This window comes from Cavia porcellus, unplaced genomic scaffold (genome assembly GCF_034190915.1).
Source record: "Cavia porcellus strain 051 isolate PalLab524CR breed Dunkin Hartley unplaced genomic scaffold, mCavPor4.1 scaffold_17, whole genome shotgun sequence".
Lineage (NCBI taxonomy): Eukaryota > Metazoa > Chordata > Mammalia > Rodentia > Caviidae > Cavia > Cavia porcellus.
The window spans coordinates 44,723,504-44,741,195 of record NW_026947500.1 but is presented as its reverse complement, the minus strand read 5'-3'; the positions used below and the strand labels follow the sequence as shown (position 1 = coordinate 44,741,195).

Genomic DNA, 17,692 nt, shown 5'->3' with positions numbered 1-17,692 from the left:
TATATGGAATAAGCAAGAAGGAAGTAGAGGAGTGGAGTGCTTGGTTTTCTTTGATTGCTTCTTACCGTATGCCCCATAGTGACGAGCTGATTCTAGGAGAGATAACAGTGTTAGGCTTAGCTTAGTTTTTCAAACAGTCCATCTCCTGCATGGAGCCAGGCTGTAGATGCCCTGCCCCTGTACCAGGACTGGAACATGGGTTAGAGGTAGAGCCAGACATGATGGGAGCAGGAAGAGAACCAGGTCATCTAACCAAGGTGTCAACAACGGCCATGCAGAAGACACTCCAGTGTTTGATGAATGAATAACTATCTACAGTACATCAAGCCAAGAATAAGACAACTGTGGTCCAGCAGAGAGGGTCTCTTCAGAGCTTCAGGAGCTCACTAGAGACCCTTGCCAGGGATTTCCAGTGACATGGTTAGTGTAGTCCCAGTGATAACCAGGATGGAATAAATTTGATTAAAACATCACACAATCCATTAACTTTTTCCAAGGACAAACCCTACGAAAAACCTCAGTGATTACACCTAAGCTTGATTAGGTTCACGCTGATTTGAACTGCTGCAATATTTGACTTGCCCGCCGCCTGGTGGCCATCTCACATCAGAACAAACTAAGCAAACTCCGCAGAGGTTCAGAAATCACTAACAATGGTAGTAAGTGAGCCAGGACCAAGGAGTATGGCTATTCTTGTAATGGTTTAGGAAATAGGTTGTTCTGAGATGTTACTCGAGCATTTCCAGTAGCCGTGGTTTACCTGATTTATATACAGTTGTAATCAATTACACTGTGTGTGTGTGTGTGTGTGTGTGTGTGTGTACGCTGTAAGGACTGAACTCAGGGCCTTACACTGAGCTACATCCCTTGTCCTTTCTAACTTTACTTTTCAGTTTTTGGAGACAAGCTCTCTCTAGGTCACTAAGTTCCCCAACCTTGGCTTGAGCTTGTTGACCCTGTTACCGCAGTCTCAGGAGTGCTGGGCCTCCAGGCCTGCACACTACCGTGTCCCAGCCCAAATACTTTCTAAAAGTGTGATGTCATTTCCTACTACTAGTGTTCCCTTTACCTTTTGGTGTAAGAGTCTTTGTCTCTTTCTTTTTCTCTCACATGTGTGAACAGAATTTCACTGAAGAGTTTTAGAAATGGTCTATTTTGCATCCTCTCCAAATACATTTCGAGTCAAAATAAATGTGGAAGCAGTCTGGGTGCCAACGGGGCTGTGGCTGCCCACGGACCCTTCTGAGCATCACTGGGTCTTGATTGTGTTTGCTTCCATCTTTCCCTACAGTTAACAAAATCCTTCCACTGCACTACTGAACTTCTCACTGCAAATGTGGTTCCGATCGGTGTTCCCAAAGGAGACTGTGAGAGCAGTTTTTGTTACAGTGTCATTTTTTGCTACAGGTTGACCCTTTAGCTTCTGCTCTGTGGAGCAGTTTACAGTCTCAGCAGGTGGTTACCTAAGCAGCTAGAGATCTGCAGAAACATAATTATGCAGTCAGAATTACGTGCAGCCCACATAATGTGCTCCACAAACCTGGTCAAGGACGCAGCATGCTGGGTTACACTCACTGCATCCCTCAGCTACGTAGATGTCTCCTTGCAAGCTGGATGGAGGGTGAGCAGCTTTCTCTGATGAATTCTTGACAAGTGTTAGTTCTTCAGTAACTGAAAACCCTACTGCAATCTCCACTGGAGCCCAGCTCACTGGGAAGATGTCCGGGGCAATCAGTTTGCTGATGTTCATGTGAAGCACAATGGGCACCTGCAGCACCCACGACTCCCAGAGATGAATAGCTTATTTTCATCTTTCCAGTGAATACATTTTCAAATTGATCCAGTGCTATGACTTAGCGTGGTTTAAGTGTGCCCCACAGGTTCACATGATGGAACCTCGGTCCCCAAAATGGTGGCAGTGCGAGGTGGAGAAGCTTTAAGAGAAAGGGCTTCATGCATGGTGATTATGTTACGGGTCATTGCCCCTGGGAAGGACAATGCTGCTCTCACTGGGTGAGTTAGGTCCTGACACAATGGATTGTCACAAGAAGAGCAGGCCTGACCCGTGAGGCTTTCTTCCAGTTTTATCTTCTACAAATGCTCCTGCCACTGCAGTGTTATATTCCATGAGGTTCTCACCAGAGTCCTCCAAAAACATGAACTGCAAACTGGCATTATGAAGTGCCTAGCACTAGGTATTTTGTTATAGCAACAGAAATAAAACTAATACACCGAGTATCCATCTTGTCAGCTCTTCCTTCTCCTTCTCCTTCTCCTATGGTCTTCCCTCCTGGGAAATATTTCTCCAACATCTTTATGTTTTAGTATTTTTTGTCTATTTGTTTGTTTGGGTTCGTTGTTTTGAGGCAGGGTTTCAGTGTGCAGTTCCTGCTGGTCCTGAACTCATCGTGATGCTCTAGCTGGCCCCAAACTGCAGTGATTCTGATGCTCAGCTTCCCAAGCACAAGGATCGCAGGAGTGTGGGCCACCACACACGACTCCAATATCTCATTGGGAGGACTGATCCAGACCATTTCCAATGGTCACTGTTCTATAGCGTTATTGTAAAAGGAATTTCCTGTATCTTAAGGAATTGTATGTATGTGAATGTGTGTGGGAGAGTGTGCCTCTGTACAAACATAGTGTTACTTTGACGAAACACCTGAGATAATCAACTTAGAAAAGAGTAACGGTTTGTTTTTACTCATCATTTTGGAGGCTTCAGTCCATAATGATTTGGCTCTGTTGCTTTGGGATAGAAGCAGCAGAATACATCATGGTGGATATTTCAGCTGAAAATAGAAATTCTCATCCCAGGTCTTCTCATGATATCTTGTGTCATCTGGGAGGCTGAGAGACAGAGAGGACAGAGACAGAGACAGAGACCGTATTCCCAGTGTCCCTTCAGTGACATTCCTGGTGATTTCACTTCCCTGTGTTGACTGTGCCTCCTGAAGAGTTCACCTCATCAGTGTTTAAGTATCACCACTGGCTTATGCCAGGGGCCTGTGGCCTGCTGGGAACAGGAAACCCAACCTGCAGTGTGTCTGCACATGACTACTACAGAGCCATACTAGCCTCACCTGATGATGTTGTTAGCTAGCTTATGGCAGAATCTACCAGGTCAACGAAGCACAGGCCATAAAAGAGAAAAAGGGAAAGTTTGATCAATTTCACTGTGCTTTGTGGATTCTACCTTTCTTGGTCCTGAAGGGATTTTCTGTCATTTGCAGCTGTGACTCTCCTGCCTGTGTTCACATGGTGGAACTGAGATTCATATTCTAACTGCTCATACTATAAGGATGTCCGTCTGGTTAATGTTTGATATGTGCTAGGAAATTCAAGGAAAGCAGTAAATGAGGAGCCATCTCTAAGTTACATCTGGAAAGTACACGTTTGATTGATTTGATCTTTTTTTTTTCTTCGCTGTCATTCAACTACATCCCCAGCCCTTTCAATTTTTTGAGAAAGAGTCTCACCAAGCTGCTTGGACTTTAATTTGGAATTGTTTTACCTGAGCCTCCCAAGTACAAGCAGGATAGGTGCTCCCTCAGTGGCTTGGGATATGCACTCGTATATGAGAGTGACTATCCATGCAACGACAATGACACTGCTTTATATTGCAGATTGCAATAGTGACATTATTCAGGTTGGATATGATGGTAGCCTATGCAGCTGTGTTGTCATCAGGAAAAAGTAACAGAAATGACAACACAGGCATTGAACTCTTCAGCCACCAAATGCAGCAATTCAAGCTGGTAAATTGGATAGGAAAGCTGAAGCCGAACTTCAGAATGTGTTTATTTAAAAACCTTAATAACTGCATTTGAAAAACAATTGTCTTACAAAAGTTCCTTTGTAAGATGTTTATCAAAATCAGAAAATTTTAAGGAACACACAAGTCTTACGTGACCTGGCACTCTGCCCATGACATAAGTGAGAGGCAAGGGAACGCAGTCATGGCAGGAAGATGCGCTTGCAAAAGACAGGTTGGTCTGGACTCACAGACACTAAGTGAAGAGGTCTTAGTGACAGCTCTTGCCTGGGCAGCACGCTGTAGAGAAACACTATCCAAGGTTGTGATCTATGACTTCAGAGAAGCTTTTAATACATTGAGGGAATAGGTCCTGCTACTGGGAGCTATTTTCCATAGCTCAGTATTAGAATTCACGTCTGAAGCTGCTTGCCAAGAAAACTTTGGCTGCTAGAAGCTTTCATGGGGGATTGGAAATGCAACAGTGGCTGTTAGTGTGAAAATGGTGTTGGCAGCAAATATTCAGAATAATTAAAGACTTGCATCAGCCTTGGGACCAAGAGACTGTATTGGAAGGAGCTGTTGACCACAGCTTGGCACACGCTGCTGGAGAGATGTGTGTTTCCCTACCCACTTCTTGAGGCAAAGTCTGATAGTAATTAATGACATCAGGATTTGCATCATGTATTTTGGATACTAATACTCACGTGATTCTCTCTTGAATGGCTTCCAAGCTTCTAGTTCTGTGGTTTCAGTGTGCCACAGTTTTCAGGATTTAATCATGATTTGTTGTGCATGTTCCTTGAACCATTTCAGGGAAGGACAACTTTCAAATAAAAATGTATCCATATACTTTGCCATGAGCTCAGTTTGTTTGGCATGACTTCTCCCAATATTGTGATTTAAAATATCAGTTATAAATGATGTTTTTCAGGCAACTTTTTGCTTGCACATCATATAGCTATCTGAATATTAACATCTTGTTTCTGTCTTAATATTAATTATGTGTTTCTCAACCCAAGATAGTCTGACTTAGCCATTGGAAATAGCCTCAGAATAAGCATTTGAAAAACTGCGCGTTTTTCATTTTAGATTAATATAAAGAAAATATGTGAAAAAAGAAGAAAAACACAAAATATGACAGTCACTATTACATATCTCAGTATGGAACTTACAAAACACGTATTTTAGATTAGCTGCTTAACTTCTATAAACTTAAATTGCTCTTCTATGCAGTATTATTTTTAACTTCCTTCATGAAATAGTAATGTCAATTAAAAGGGCTAGATTAAGTAATATGTGCTAAATCTACGATATAAAAGATACTCAATAAATATTTGGTGAACTAAAACTATTCCAATGAAACGCCTTCCTGAAATATTTTTTTACTAAAATTAATTAGTAAAACAGATGAAATAACTTTGCAAAAAGTTACGAGATTTGGTGTCTGCTTGCTACCCATATTACCCCTCAGACCATTTCTTATGCACAAATCAGGAAATCCTTGGAAGTTCATGAATGTCTAGTTTTCTAGATACAACACTGTCCTTCTACTTTGTACTTGCAAATATATTAGACCTGAATTGCAGGAGCTAAAAAAAAAAAGCTTGATTCCAGCTGAGAAACTGCAAATTTGAGCACTGAGTGGGAAACAAATTTGTTCCTTGATGAGCCAGATCCTCTTTTACCAGTGAATTTTGCTTTTAAAAATACTCAATTGTTCTTCCTTATTTCTGTCTCCGCACAATCACCCATGTGTGCTATCCCTGCTACACGTGTGTGCCTGAGACAGTGACCACGTGCATATCCTGGTTTCTGTCTGGTTAATTGTATGAAGACAGCTGCTATTCTGGTTAGACAAGCCCAAGGATAATTTTTAAATAAATATACAAAAGATCCAAGATATTTTAAATAAATATACAAATTTAGCAGAATAAGGGAAACTTTCAGGAATAATATGTTTTAAAATGCTAGTATTTTGGGTCATTGTGCATTGAAAATTGGCCCTGGAATGCAGAATTTTGGTGCGTCATCTAATGCAGAAGTTGCTTTCCAAAGAGTATGGGCAGAAGGTGCTAATTTAGACTCATCTGTCTGGTAAGTGATGTATTATTCTTGGTTTTTGAGTTCAGAATCATTATTAGACGTTAATTTATAAAATTTGTATTATACTTCGAAATGTTTTCAATTACATTATTCCTACACCTTGAAAGAAAGAAAGTAGAGGAAAAAACATAAACCAATGTTTTAAAAGTTTACTGTTAAGAAAGGAATTAAGTTGAGTGAGATATTAGCTTTAAAATAGAAGCTATATTTTGAAATCAGCAAGAACCAAGTACAGCAAAAGCAGCACTCTTGTGGAGGCAGAGAATAGTGCTAAAGGTCTGTCCAACTTCTATAAATGGCAGAGTGTAGGAAGATTCCCGAGTGCTTTCAATGTAATGATCCTGAGAAGATATGTCCGCACAGAGTCATGGGTACCAGAAATATAGGTGACACTTTTTCTGATCAATAATTAAGGAAAATGTTAGTGGAGAAAAATAGTCTTCCCAGGTTTTCTAGATGAGACCTCATTTTCAATCTCCAAATGATGTTTGTCCAGAATATTGTATTTCACAACATAGAACTATTACTTTTTGTGGTTCTTAAATACCAGCATGAAGAATATAATTTGTAATTGATCAACAGTTAAGATTTAGATTGGAAAGTTGAATATTTTCCAGAGCTTGTTCCAATATGAAAATTAAGAGATTAAATGTTATATAAAATATATGATGTAACAATATAATAATAATTTATGTAATTACTAATACTTTTTGAGGATGAAAGAAAATATGCCATATTTTGGCCAATCCTCAAAATATTTTGGGTAAAAATCTTTCTTTTTCCTCAATATTTGTCCCTATCTCACCTTCTTAAACTTGTCATCTTGTCTACTTTATCCTTTCATCATGTTATGCTCTATTTCTGGTAAGATTTAGAAAGAATACATATTAATATTCTGACAGTCAAGGCAACTGGATATACACAGCATAGGATGACACTGAATTTTATGACAATTTCTGGTAATATACACCAGATTGTAGGAATCATGAGATTGAACTATAAAGCAAAGAGCTAAAAGAAAATAGTTTGCATTACTCTTTAAATTGTTATTGAGTGGGTGTGAAATACTTTAGAAAGACTGTTTGCTTTTTTGGAGAGACGGGCAAACTCTGCATTTAAATAAAGTGAGTATAAGGATTCACTGAAAATTAAATGCTACGAATGTATCTAATGCAGAGGGTATGTCATTTAGGAGAGTCCTTAAGGAGCACTGCTTCTCACTCTGGCCTCTGGAGCATGACATACAGGCATAGAAAAAGTCATCTGAAGCTGTGTGCTCCCCAGCCCCTTTTTCAGTGTCTGTTCTAATTAGTGTATGTTTGTGGTACATGCTAGATAATGTCATCTTGGAGGAATTGATAGACATGCATCCCACCTCTTCATCATCACTGCATCTCCTTCCCCTCCCGATCACACTCCATCCCAGAGCCTATTCCCATAGACTCAAAGACTGCCTGCCTTTCCTATAATCTACCTTTTATTTATTCTTTAAAATATCTAACCTTTGAGTTTTTCATACAGCAGACACCATGCAGTATTTAAGTTTGTGTTGTGAGTCTGATGAATCTCACTCAACATTATGGTCTCCAGGTCCTCCCATTTTCCTACAAATGACTGAAATACATCTTTCTTCATAGCTGTAGTGTACTGCATTGTTCAGACACAGTACATTTTCTTTGTCCATTGGCCAGTTGCTGGACCTGTATAGGTCACAACCATGTTTAGCTATTATGAACTGTGCTACTACACACATGAGTGTGTGAGGTTCTCCGTTATAGAATGTCTTTAAACCTCTTGGGAAGATACTCAGAAGAAGTAGAGATGAGTTGAATGGAATTTCCATTTTCAGTTTCTGGGGGAACTTCCATACTCATTTCCACACTGATTTTACTAGTTTACTTTCTGACCAACATGAGTTTGGTGATAGCCATTCTTCCTGAAGTCAGATGGAATTTCTGCCTTATTTTGATTTATGTTTCTCTAATGGTGAAAGACAGACATTCTTTTCATATACTTATTGGTCATATGTACATTTTTAAAGAAACTAGCAATTTCAATTACCCATTTATGATTGGGTCTTTTATTTGGCAGGTTTTTATTTTTTTAGTTTTTTTATATTCTAAATAATAGTCCACAAGAGTAGTTGGCATTATTTACATTTGCATAAGTTGTCTCTTTATTCTTTTGGTATTTTTCTTTGCTTTGCAAAAGTTTCCATCCAATTTCATCCTGTTAAGTTTACATATATTTTTTATTAGTAGGTGTCTGTGACACCTATAAATATTCACTGTGAGAAGCTGTTATACATATATATATATATGCAGCTAGTAACATACGGATGGTGTCTTAATCTTCCTCTTCCCCTCTTTTGTGATTCTGTCATTCTTAACAGATGATGGAAAACAGGAAGGTATATTTCTAAGCAATATATATGCATATATATTCTATTATGTAATTATGTATTTGAGTGTTGATGATACATGTACTTATCTTACAAGCAAAGCAATCTACTGTGTATTAAATGTTCAGTGATACACACACACACACACACACACACACACACACACACCTTAATGTTTATGAGCATGAAATGTAGTGAATAATGAAATACATCCATACTAATTAACTTTAAATTCATAGAATTGGCAAAATCAATTAGAATTTCTCAAAGTTAAAGAAGGGCTTGTATTTGAAATGTGCTATAAAGCAGAATCACATTCATAAGCATATTCAAGGGTCATAATAACACAAAGAATTGTCAATAAACACGATGAACGAGACCTGGGGTGACATTAAAAGACACAGACAAATATCATTGATAAAAATATTTAATTTGCCTGGAGTGTTCCAGACCTTCTCAGAGGACAACATTAATTTCTTTATTTTTTCCAGATAACCCTTTTCCGAGTCATCCTTGCTCCTCACTAATGGAACCATGAATCTGAACAATAACATGACTGAGTTCAGTGTGCATGGGCTGATACACGATTCTGTTAGGAAAAAAAATAGTTTTCATCATGTTTTTCATTTCTGTCAGGGAATTGGGAGTCCAATGTACTTCTTACCTTTTCTATTTATCCTTATCTGACACCTGCTTCTATAGGAGCATAGCCACTAGAGTTATTGTGGACTCACTTTTGAAGAAGAACATAATGTCCTTCAGTGAGTGCATAATTCAAGACTTTATAGCTCATTTCTTTGGCTTCCTGGAGATTTTGATCCTGATCCTCACGGCTGTGGGCTGCTACACAGTCATCTATAAGTCCCAGCAATACATGGCCATTAGGAAATGCAGGGTCTGTGCAGTGGAGTGTTGGTAGCTGTGGCCTTGAACTTGTGTCTGTTCTTTAGTTCTTAGTTTAGTTCAAATTTCTGGCATTGAGCCTGCCTTTCTGTGGTCCAGTGTGATTGATCACTATTTCTGTGACTTACAACCCCTGTTGGAATTTACCTGTGCAGACACCTAAGGGGTCAACCTGCTCCTGGTGTCCAAAAGGGGGGCCATTTATTTGGTGACCTTTGTCCTGCTGATGCTCTCCTATGGAGTCATCCTGCATTCTCTCAGGCACCACAGTGCTGAGGGGAGGAGGAAAGCCCTCTCCACCTGTGTCCCCCACATCACTGTGGTCGCCCTGTTCTTTGTACCATGTATAAATTTACACACACCCTGCCTCTACCTTCCCCACGAACAAGATCGTAGCTGTCTTTTATGTGACTGGGACACCATTGCTCAGCCTTCTGATTCATGCACTGAGGAATGCAGAAGTGAAAAACACCAATAGCAGGCTGTGGAACAGGAAGATAATCTCAGATGTAATGTAAGGTTTCAGGTTCTTCATAGTTTGAATTGACCTCAAAGAAGGCAATAGAGAATATTGTCAGTTAAATATAATCATCCTGAGGGCTAGAAACATTTGTTATCTTCCCTTATTATCAGTTTCTTCCTGACTCAGTACAAAACAATAACTTTAAGTAATTCTGGATGCTACTTGTTGTACATATACATTACGTGATTTCCCTTCTCATTCTGGGTTATACTCTGAAACGTGACCTTGTGTTTACCTCAGTCCTTCCAGAGCAGTGATGGAATATGGAAAGAAAGCTTCATTTTTCTTTTTTTAAACATTATTCTTTTTAAGTTGCTTTGGTCTTATTTATTGTGGCTGTAGTCATATGAGTGTTTTGGTAAAACTTACATTTTTATTCCTAATTTATTTAAGTTTGAAGGAATTATTAGTTTGTTTTGTTTCACAGTTTTTCTTGGATTTAATAGAGCGCTAATAATATATATAATGTCATACATATTTCAAATTAAGATAAAGATTATTATGTGCCCTGGTAATAATGAGTTATAGCTATTAGGTCACAGGAATTTGAAAATATTGACACATTAAATAAAGCAAGTGATACCTAAAGAAATGACCTCCTACTTTCGTTAATAATTCAGCTCTGACTTGCAAAATTAAGTTTTCATACTTGACCACATTCCCTTTCTTACATCTTTCAAAGTACAGTGTTCACCTGTTAATACTTAATTTTCAATCAAGTATCATCTACATAATCGTAGAAGTTCACATTTCAGTTGTGAGCTCAAGAATCTTGATTTTGTATTTCTATACCATATTCTTTGTGCACTTCTCTACAGATATTCTGGTTAATAAATGTCTTCTTTCTACTTATCACTAAAAATGAATAGTATTTAGTTGTTTAATTTCTTGCAAATCATAAAAATAATGGTTATTTTAGAGATAACAAATCTAGCACCAGGGTTCAGTCTGTCTCAATGATAGTAGTCATTAAAAACAAGGAATTTCTTCTTTAAAAAATATGGCTAAAAATAAAGAATTCCTGTAGCTCTAAGGATAAATTAGAATCATTAGTGATTTAAAATTCTGGAAGTCTAGATTTCTATCATCTGTAATAACCTGAGCTTGAATGTGATTCATCATTTTCCTATTAATTTTTATTTTCTCTTTAGTGTCTGTTAACTTTGCTTGTTTAAAATACGTCTTTCCTCTTGGCTTCATCCTGTCAGATGTACTCTGTCGTCCCACAAACTCTGCCTTGCTCTATCCTGACTGTCAGGTTCTGTTATCAGAAATCCAGAGAAGAAATATGAATGGATCTGTTTTTGAATTGAACAGAATAAGCATAATAAACCTATGATCTATTCCCTAATTTCCCCTGCCCATTAATCCCCACCCACTCTAATTCCCTTTGCTCTCCTTTCATTCTTGTTGATATTATTAAATTTAGTTCATGTCTGTGGCCTATAATATTTGTATTCCTTAAGGTTATTTGGCTACTGGGTTATTGGGGTACTAGGTGCTATCTTTGGCACAGTCTACTGTGATTTGATAGGAAGAGAGAAAAAGACAGCAAGACCCCAAATTTGGCAACCTAGAATGTTTATTCACCATGGAAGATTAATAGTTAAGCATCTTGAAGAAAATGATGAAAATGGTTTACTAGCAAATCAGAAATTTGCCTAGAAAGTTTAACCATTGACTAAAATTGGGAATACTGATTTTCTAAATTCCTTGTTTTCCAAATTGTTTAACTGTTTCTGCACTGAGTTGAGACATCTCATAAAATGAGTAATTTAGATACAAAGTTTTTGCTGGGCATGGTGGCAAACTCTTGTAAGGTCAGCACTTGGGAGGTTGAGGCAGAAGGGTTACTATGACTTCATGGCCAGCCTGTGCTACAAAGTGAATTCAAGGCCAGTGTGAGCTGCATAGCAAAACTTGTCTCAGAAAGACAAAGAGGGGCTGGGGATGAGCTCAGCTGCATAATCACCTGCCTGGCAAGTGCAAGATCATGAATTTGGTCCCTGATACAAAAAAAAAATTTTAAATTTAAAAATAAGTATCTCTTGGTCTTGAGAAAATTATTTTGAGTTTCTACTTTATCATACACTGGTTTATTTTTCCCCCAAATGAATGCTGTATACTTCAAATAATATTTTTATAGTTTTCATTGATAAATCTTAAGGACGTCACATATTTATTGACCCTCATGTCCAAGAATCCTCTCTGTAGCTCCATCTTTAAATACTCCTCATTGTATACTTAATTTTGCCGTCTTCCTTTAACTCAAGCTTCCTTTTCCTGGAGACTCAGTCTTTTTTGCTGTCTTTCCCATCTATTCATGTATTATTTGTACATGTTTGCACTACATGCATTTCACAAACATTTTGAAGAGTGGACACGGGCATACGACAGCTCGTTTCTTTCTTAAATTCCCTTCCCTCCTCCTCATTCCCTCCCTCTCCTTCTAATTCCCCTTTCTCCCTTTTCATTCTCGTTGGTATTATTAAATTTAATTCATGTTTGCTTCTATTCATTGGGGTTAGTCGGTTCCTGTACATGCGTTATCATTTTCCAAACTATTTCCCCTTCCCGGTCCTCTCACTCCTCCCCCATGCTCCCTTGGGCCACTTTCCGATTGCAAAAGATCTGTCCCCTTGTCTCCCTCTGTCCATTCTGTCATTTTCTTTGTACTTTGGCTCATGCAAATGAAAAATACACTACAGTATTTAAACTTGTGTGTTTGGTTTGTTTCACACATTATATTTTCTAAATATATTCATTTTTCTACAAATGTCTCAAATTTACCCTTCCTTTTAGCTGAGTAGTATTTTATTATATTTAGGTACCACATTTTATTTATGCACTTGTCTGTTGATGGCTATACAGGCTGCCTCCAGGATTTAGCTATTACAAAGTGTGCTATCAACATTGCTATGTGTGTCTCCTTGTACTATGACATACTCTTTAGCACCAAGTATTCTTTGAAGTTACTGTGGTTATTTTATATTTCTAAAATAAAGATCATTTTCTAACAGTTATGCTGTTTTTGAATCTACTTCCAAGAATCACATTCATAAGCAAAATATGACATATTCCTAGGCATGAGAGAATCTCAGGGGAAATAAAAGCGGTATTTTATAGCAATTTAAACACTTACAAATAAATAAGTAATTTTCACCAGGTATCCTCCACAACCATTTCAGTCATAAAAATTATCTGCATGAATAAATACAAAATTCCATGGATAAGTGCTTAAAATCTGAAATTTCTATTTCAGTTTTGCAAAGTGAGCTGTTGATTTTTGTTCACTAAGACATCCCTTGTTTCACTCATGAGATCTGACCTGAATACTTGCTCTTTTAAATATTTTCAAATAGCATTGCCTTGCTACTTTCTGAATGAATTAAGTCATGATTTTCTAATATTAATAATAATGAAATTCATAATGCATCTGTTATTATACATGGCAAAGTACCTATCATCATTGCACTTGCAGATGAAGGACCTGGATTCTTCACGTGACCTTAGTTCACGGGGAACCCAGTATTCAGTCTGAGACGCTCACTCTTCCTGTATCGGGGCGGGGAGCAGAAGCTCATCCCTTTACATTTAGTAAAAGCATCTTTTACATTTAGTAAAAGGTAAATCTGCCTTTGCGCCTTCTGAGTACTTTGTGTCTTTCGAACTTGTCAACCATTTTCCTGTAACTGTTCATTCACAAGCAAAATCTGTGTCTTGAAAAAGTTCTTCCCTTCTGTAAATCTGTATAACTTGTACCCGTTCTCTGCTTTTTTTTCTCCTTAAATAAAATTTTAAAAACAGAAAGAAAAAGTTCTTCCTTCTCATAATGTTTCTGATATCAAAATTGCAAAGACAAAATTGTGTAGTCCAACGCAATTATAAGTAGTTGAAGGGAAATTTAAAAATTAAAATTTTAAATGTTTATTACCTTGCTATCATCAAATAATTAAAATGATGGTCATTTTAGAGTTTTATTTTATTCTTGATATTAAAATTACACTATGAATTTATTAATTTGAATAAAAATACATAATTTTAATCTTGATGACTAGGGAATGATATTTGAGCATCCTAGCAATATATTATTCAAAATTTAAATGTGACTTGGAAATATTCAGCAAGTTATTTCATCATCATACACAACATTTGAAATTCATAACTATTTCGTATGTTCCTACTATGTACTGCATGTGGCCGTACCATTCACAGTGTTTGTAGGATTAGCGCAGTGACTACTCCTGATCTATCACTTGCTAGCTGCCTGATTTTGTCAGGTAGCTCCTTACGTTTTTTTAGAGAAATATTAATAGTACCACATCGTGCATTAAATTGAAAAGAAACCTTTCAAACTACTTAGCATATTATTAACACATTGCAAAGAATATTTAAAATTATCACTATACTCTGGCCATCACAAAATAATTATTAGACAAAATGCAAAGAAATGTAAACTCTAAATTCACTTAGTGTATTGCTGGATAGCAATAATCTATTGAGCATATAAAATAAGAACTATGTTATTAAAATATTCAATCAAATGACCAAAGAAAACGTTCACAAAGTAAGACTTTGAAAAATAATTTAAACGATCTGGAAATCAGGTATTGGAAGTTCAATAGGATGACGTGGGGTGCGAAATAATATTGTAGGAAAGAAAATATAGTGAGGAAAGGTCTTATGGAAGTGGAGCACTTACGTTTGACCTCGTAACCATGATAGAAGCAGAGAAAAATTCTATGCACATAATAATAAATGAATAGGGGTTTATTTCTTGCTGGAAAGTAAAAAGACTCCTGTTGTAATGTTTCGATTACTGTCTGTTAAACCTATGATGGGTATTTACCATCACACGTTTAAAACAGGGATCATTTAAAAACTTCTCTTAAAAAGACAAAGCATAATTAGTTCAAATCAGGAACGGGTAATTTTGGTAGGTTTGTCCACACAATGCCGGAGGGATTTTCACTGCGTGTCACCAGCTCCCTGCAGTGCCCTCCCGCCTCCTTGAAGTCCACGTACAGCATCTCCCGGAGCAGGAGGCCCTGTGCTTGGAGGGTGCAGGACGCAGCCTCTGGTTCCTGCAGACGCCATTGCCCTTACAGCATGGGCTTGGGGGCGCCACAGGCCTCAGAGGACTTCTCTGCATTTCTGTGAAGCTGTTCTCAGTTTCATTCTGAGTACAGGTGAACTGAGTTTTCATGAATTCAAGAGACAAAGAAACCATTTAACGTGCTGATTAACGTGAACTGAAAACAAATGTGTGAGTTCTTAATGTTTTTTTCTTTTTGCCATTTTTTGTCTTTTATATTTTGTATGCCTGAGCCTATGTAAAAGTTAACATTGTGCATAATTATAGAATCATCTGTTGTTGTTTTTTCTGTGTCATCTATACTTTTTTCTTGTTTTCCAAGGAAATTGTTAACTCTATGAATGTATATTTTGAAAATATAGCTTGTTGATAATTACTTTGTATAATCTTTAGATTCTTCCTTATGTCTCAGTTGGGGAGCATAAAAATATTTAAGATATGTATCTGCGCCACTTCCCCACATTGAATGTAATCATTAGGTGTGGCAAATATGTATTAAAAAATAGAAGAAAAAAACCAAGTTGGTATTTTAGTAATTTATCAATCAGTCAACTTTAAGAAATCTTTTTAAATTGAAACCTTGCAATGGGAATATTCTATTTTACTCCCCAATTTTAATTTTGGGAGTGTTAGAGGCTAATAGACATTGTGAATTTTTTTTTCTGTTTCAGATGAAAAAGTAAAAATCAGAATCATAAAAATTTGAAACCTTTAATAAAAGCATAAGGTAAGCAATACATGAAATAAAATTATTAGAAGATTCTGTCTATATCAGGGAACATGTGATTCACACGTTTTTGAGACTGCTGTTTTTCACTAATATGTAGGTACAGGGAAATTATTTATAAATACATAACCTACAGAAGAGCCATGTATTTATTATTTAAATGAGGACTACTTTAGCAAGAAAATTACATAGACCTCTTTCTCTTTTTATTTTTCTGAACATCTCTGTAATAATAGATATTTATAACTACACTTTTACAAGCACTGACACACATAGACACACACCCAATTTTTTTCCCCAAAGAAACCACCCTACTGATAGGATTGGATTTAATTTATTTTAGCTGACATCAGCTGAAGTCCAGAGTTTTGATGTTAAAAGCAAATGAAAAAATCAAACTAATATTACCTAAAAGAGTCCACTTCTGATGGTAAGAGAAAGGATGTTAGTTAGTTGATTGTTAATTGATAAGTAATTTAGTAGAACATTTGACTAAAAAGGACTCTGGCTTCCCCAAGGTTCCACAGGCCACTCCCACCCTCGACGCATACACACATTTACGCAGTACTGAAGGTGGGAACGCTAAGCACGCAGAGGGGTGATAGGCCGGTTCTGTCACTGAGCCACACGCCCAGTTCCTCCTTCCTTAAATGTTTAAGGGAAGCAAGAAGCCCAGAGAACTCGGAGACTTTCCCAAATCACCTAACAGGTGCAGCAGATGAGACCGGGCTGTTCTTTTCCTGCAATACTGCAGATGAGACTTTGGAATAACTCATGACATTATATACAGTATTTTTGAAAAAAAATCCAATAGCCACAACTGAAATTCATGTTGCAACACTGAATTCAGTGTTTTTGAAAAAAAATGTAACCACGATTGAAATTCATATTACACAATGAATATTTTTTTATCATAGGTAACAAACCCCAAAAAACTACCTAATTACCTAGTATAATGTGGAGGGAAAATAATCATTCTTTTGAAATTCCCCTAAAAGTATCCCAGTTACAATAGAGGTTATCTTTTGTAGATATTAGGCTGAAAGTCCTAATCGTCTATACTGATGTCAGGTCTGTGAAATGTGACAGCAGTTTATTGGGGATTTCCACTACAAATTAATTATAAAATAGTTTATAACAGCTGTATAAATCTATTTTCAGTAGTACACTAAACTGATTTTAAAAATTGATCCGTCAAACCTCCCTTGACTTACAAATCGTTTAGACAATATCAGAATATTAGTCCTTTTAACATTAAAAATAAAAGATTTAAGATTTAGTTATTTTTTTCAATGCATTAGGTATACACATCTATAGCTGGGGGTGTGCTCTTTTCATTTTTGTATTTTGAGACAGGGTCTCAATATGAAGTTCTGTCTGGCCTTGAACTAAATATGTAGCTCAGGCTGGCCTCAAACTCATGGTGCTCCTCCTGCCTCAGCCTCCTTAGTGCTGGAATTACAGGCTGTACCAGCATGCCTGGCTACACAGCTATTTTCAATCAATATATTTATTTGAATTTCATAGAAATTCTATATGATAGATAGTTAGTAGTGTTTTGCATGTTATAAAACCCAGGTTCAGATTATTTTCCTGCTTGCCTAAAATTATCCTACAGTTGAGCGGTGGGCCACATATTGGAAGCCATTCTGTCAGTCACAAGCAGTATATTCATCCTCAGGGACAACCTGCCTCCCTTGGGAATACAACTGCAGACTGTGCTTTAAGAGGCAAAGATAAACCTCTTTTCCTAACGAAGCATTTCTATGAGAGTGAAAAAACAATATGATCATGAAAATCAGAAGTTAAGAATTTTCACCGAAAGCCTTTTTTTCTTCCTAGAGGTTGTGGGAAGGTGGGGTGAGTATTGGTATCTGGATTGTCCCTTGTAGATTTTATTTCTGACCTTATTTCAGCAGAGATGGTGTAAATATGATGACGTTTCTACTCATGAACACATGTCAGAGGCTTTCAATTCAAATCACTGGTGTCACCTCTGATATTTAAGATACCATGGAATTTATCCAAATTTAAGATTATAAAGAGATGAAACCAAATCCAGATACAGATGTAAAAAGAGAAGCAGATGCTGATATAAATGTAGATGCAAATATAGTCCTTGTTTTCTTATATAAAATATTTCCTGTCAATGTGGGGACCAGAATTCTATCTGCCTGGTTATT

General features: G+C 37.0%; 1 pseudogene; it reads left to right on the top strand.

The window, feature by feature from the left end:
• Positions 1-3,659: 3,659 nt before the first annotated feature.
• Positions 3,660-9,682, top strand: LOC106026547 (olfactory receptor 4C11-like; annotated as a pseudogene).
• Positions 9,683-17,692: the final 8,010 nt, after the last annotated feature.